Genomic DNA, 5,000 nt, shown 5'->3' on the forward strand with positions numbered 1-5,000 from the left:
TATCTTACGTCGTGACCTCCCCACGTGTCTTATGTTGTGACCTCTCCCAGAGTTTTCTTTCTATGTTTATTATGTCCTGTACTCTCTGTCTCTATTACATTGAAAATGCTAACTGCGTTTAGCGAAACGTCTGTACATCCTTTGTCAACAAAAGTTCCTAATGTCTACTGGAAATTTATTATTCCGTCTGTCCTGTGAAAACCAGAAATCTACATTCAGAAGACTTGAAAGTCTACTTAAGAAGCTTTGAAGTGCCGATTGCGCAGTTGTTTTTAACAAAACATGTTTAAAAGAAAACCTGCTGCCAGTATTTAAAAAAAAAAATATATATATATATATATATGTGTGTGTGTGTGTGTGTGTATGTATGCATGTGTGTGTGTGTGTGTGTGTGTGTGTGTGTGTGTGTGTGTGTGTGTGTGTGTGTGTGTGTGTGTACTATCTTTTTAGTGATTTTCTAAATTTTCCGAATAGTTTGTATCTTGAGGGGAGGTCAAACACAAGGCTTTCGAGATCCATGGCGTTATTATAAAAAAAAAACATTACACAAATTCTAAAATACGAGCTTTCGGTTGAATCATACAACCATTATTAGGTAAGGAAGAATAAATATACAAAGCAGGAGTTTAGATAAGAGTAAATAAAAGAAATTGCAGATTTAGGTCGTAGCTAGGCGTCAGGTGCTGGACGGAAGTGAAGTCTTTGCTTCAGAAGGACGTAGCAGGACATCAGATCACTGTAGTTGGACGTTTGGTCTTTGTTACCACGCAACCTTGCAGTGTAGTTGTAAAGTACTAACTTTGTCCGTCTATATATATGATAGGGCTGTATTGTGTAATGTTGACTCTTTCCACAATGTGTAGTTTCTTGTTGATGTTACATTGTTTAAGTATTTTTGTGTTGTTGACTAAATCTTGTCTGTTTGGAGTTTTGTTGCGTGTTTATATCATGTGTTTGCGTATACTTCCTTCACGGGCGTGCATTGTATGTCTCCTGCTCACAGAGGTAGTGGTGACATAAATATAAGAAGCATTAGAGAGAAGTTTGCAACCTTCTTCGGGGCAAGTGAATTGGTACACCACATCAGTGTGTTTGAGGAGAGAGTTGTTTTTAGTCATATTATTTCTCATTATAAGGTTAGAGACTTTTGTGTTTTTGTAATATATGATGAGGGTCAATTTATCGTGTAGGTTGGTGCATGTGATGTTATGTGCAAGGATGTCTTTGAGAACACGTTCTGTTTTGTATGCTGGTGTCACTTACTTTTTATAATAAACAGTGTGTGTGGAATGTGTGTTGTTTTGTCCGTGTTGTTTTGTATTGCGGGTGATGAAAAGTCTCATCACTTTGTCAGTGAGAAAGTTAGGAAAACCGTTGTTAATGAGAATTTGTTTAACGCGCGTTATTTCGAAGTGAAAATTTTCCGAAGAAGAGCAGTTCTTATATGCGCGTCGAAGGTATGCCCGAATGACGCTAAGTTTGTGCCGCTGGGGGCACTCGCTGCATTCAGGCACCGGGAGTTGCTTGAGTGTATGTATGTATGTAAGCTACAAGCGAAAGCGGTCAGGAATAAACTCGGAACGAGACCCGTGACTCTTTTTCCACCTTTTTCAACAGTTTGTATGTATGTATGTATGTATGTATGTATGTATGTATGTATGTATGTATGTATGTATGTATGTATGTATGTATGTATGTATGTATGTATGTATGTATGTATGTATGTATGTATGTATGTATGTATGTATGTATGTATGTATGTATGTATGTATGTATGTATGTATGTATGTATGTATGTATGTATGTATGTAAATATGTTAGGTTAATGCCTTACAGGAAATGTGTTACGTGAATATCTTGTTTATTCGTTTGTAATTATTTGTCTGTTTATTATTATTAGCTTGATTTTCATTTATTATTAGATATCCGTAAATTCATTATTACCTACTTTCTACCTGTTTGTTTGTTATTCAACTATACATATGCATATATTTGTTTTATTTATTATTATTTATATTATTATAATTTATTTATTTATTTATTTTTCATTTATCATTATTATAATTTTTCCGCATCCGACCCAGTTATGGACCAAAAGGTCTCCTATCGCCATGCTCCGCCTTTGTAAACCTTTGAGCGATCTGGGGATCCTTGTCTGCGTTGCCTCCGTGCAAGACGGCAACGATCACTTGTGTGAAACATGTACCGTGAGTTGCTAGTAGTCTGGTTGTGACGGGTACCTGTGGTAACACGAATTAACGAGATGCCCTGGTTTGTGGCAGTATGTACAGAACATTTGTGTTCTTGAAGGAGAGCGTTGGCGTGAGCGATATCGCGTGCGAGATGGGACCGTGTGACCAGGGCTATCGTTTGGGTGGGTGCGATGGGTACTGACTGGCTCTGTATCTAAGTGATAGCTTTGTCCGTGTCAGAGAATTTCCTGGATAATTCGCCTAGTGTGATACCTAGTGTAAATGAAACTGTACTAGCCTTTTGGAGTGTGTCTGGATGTGACTGGGAGAGTAGTCGAAGGTATGTCATGAGTGAGACTACGTGTTCCAATGATATTTTGTTGCCTGAGACCCAGTCTGGGTTTTTGAGTCTTTCTCTGAGTTCGTTTTTAAATGTTAAAGATATTTTGACCTCTTTTTTCTATTGTGTTGTGTGGGCCATGATTGTATGTTTTTGCTAAGGAGTATAGGGGGAAAGTGCTCCAAATGGCTCATATGTAGCAAATGACTTTTTAAAGTGCTCTACCAATTCCTGATAGTTGGTAGTTTGCTCAAACAGATCATACTGAATGACGTCACCAGCTAATGTGTTATTCTTATCTATATTAGGATTGCTACCTTAGTTTTGTCGTCCATGGCGTTTCTTCGTGTTATCTCTGTTTCAACCTCAGAGAGGAAATTGTGTACAGGGATGTTCTTGCCGTTAAAGAACGGCAATGTTGTCTCATCCTTGAATGTGGTGATAAGGTTTTGTGTTGTTATTGTGTTTTGAGTAGGAGGTGAATTAATTGAAGAGTTGCTAGTAGAAGGAGGGGATATTTTAGGTGTATTTAAATTAAGCGTAGAATGGCTTCGTGTACAGGGTCGGTATGTCGGGTTAGAAAGGGTTATGGACACGTTCATGTAAAAAAAAAAAAATCACGAGACAAATGGGTCAAGACCGTGTTGTTCTTAGGTGATAATTAGAACGGGAAAACATCTACTTACCCTAGATGATGTCGTAGTGTTAGTACATGACGGTGCTGCAGTTGGGTGAATCGATGGGAGGATGCACTGCTGGAAACACGGGGAATAATTAATAGTGTATTGGTTTGATGAGTTAAAAAATGTGTCAAACAAAAGTGTACAGATATAAAATGACAAAATAAGAAATGAAGGTGGAGATTTTGCACAGCTAGATGCGTGGAGTGTTGGGGTCGTTGGTTGCTGATGCTGCAACGATCGTTGGCTGTTGATGCAGTGGCGTACAGAGCGTGATGCAATGTTGGAGAAGCGATGGGGTCGTTCAACTCGTACGATGGTGGAGTAGGTAATCCAACGTCTCTGTGTTGACGTGGTGGAGGCGACGGGCGTCGTGGATGCTGGAGAATGCCTCGGAGATGAATTTCCTCGTGGTAGATGCTGGAGAAAGCCGCGAAGAGGGTTTTGCTCGTGGTAGATACCGGAGAATACCGCTAAGCACTGAAGCGGTGCTTTGTAATAAGATGCCGGATGGAGAGCAATTTGCTCGTAGTGCTTGTATGATTGAGTGAATCAATGCAGCGGTGCTTCTTAGTAGGATGCTGGATGCTGGAGCTAAGAGGGATTGCCTCGTATGTGATGCTTGGCTATGCAGGATGAGGGTCTGTGCCTCGTAGCGATGCTGGATTGTACCGAAGATTAGTAGTTTTGGGAGATGGTTGTGTTCAAACGACGGTGCTGTTGTATAGTTGTGCTTCGGAGTAGTATTGAAGTGAATTGTACCCCACGCTCGTCCACCAGAATGTAGAGTTGTTGTTTCTCTCTCTCTTTACTTTAATGTTCCAGGCTTCTCTCTGTCTACAAATACAATGCAACCTCCGGAGTAACGTTGTGGGGTTGCCAGAATAAACATATTTACAATTGTACATGTTGGCTGTTGTCATATTCACATTTAGGAAAACTATAATAAATGTTGGGTTCGGTGCAGGAGTTTTCCCAAATGCTGGCGGCTTCTTTTGATCAAGTAGATGTTCGGGTATCTGACTCGAGATGCGGTGAAGCCTATTGTTCCGAACGGGTGTTGGCTGGAAAAGTCGGGTGCTCTGGTCATATAGGGAGATCCGTGATAATGTAGGATATCTTGAGAGTTATTTGAAGTTTCGCGTTCACTCTCTCTCTCTCTATACACACACACACACACACACACACACACACACACACACACACACACACACACACACACACACACACACACACACACACACACACACACACACACACACACACACACACACACACAAACACACACACACTCACACACACACACACACACACACACACACATACACACACAACTCACACACACACACACACACACACACACACACACACACACACATACATACACACACACACAAATATATATATATATATATATATATATATATATATATATATATATATATTACAAGAAACCTCTGAACTCACCTTTACTATGGAAGATGGTGTTGACGGGGCTTTGCCCTTTCATGACATCCTAGTGAAACAAACTAAATATTTTTTTAATACAGAAGTGTATACTAAACTCACAAACCCTGGACACTGCCTTAATGGTTCCAGTGAGTGCCATCAGATATATAAGGACTCTACGATCGGTGCCTATATCCGAAGAGCACTCACCCACTGTAGCACATGGAAGCAAGTACGCAATGAAATCGAGTGCTCCACCCAAGTACTAATCAATAGCGGCTTCAGTGAGAAGGATATTAACCACCAGACCAAGAAAATAATGGATATCTGGTACAAAGA

At 40.0% G+C, this 5,000-nt stretch overlaps 1 protein-coding gene across 1 annotated transcript in view; it reads right to left on the bottom strand.

Annotated features, from left to right (window-relative positions):
• Window positions 1-3,289, bottom strand: part of LOC143033447 (uncharacterized) — a 1,606,485-nt gene extending 1,603,196 nt beyond the window's left edge. Inside the window, exon 1 of the mRNA XM_076198904.1 lies at window positions 3,219-3,289. The gene's annotated coding sequence lies outside the window, so the exon portion shown is untranslated. The remainder of the gene's footprint in view (window positions 1-3,218) is intronic.
• Between the last annotated feature and the right edge of the window lie 1,711 nt (window positions 3,290-5,000).

This window comes from Oratosquilla oratoria, chromosome 15 (assembly GCF_046742065.1).
Source record: "Oratosquilla oratoria isolate Oo_2021 chromosome 15, ASM4674206v1, whole genome shotgun sequence".
Lineage (NCBI taxonomy): Eukaryota > Metazoa > Arthropoda > Malacostraca > Stomatopoda > Squillidae > Oratosquilla > Oratosquilla oratoria.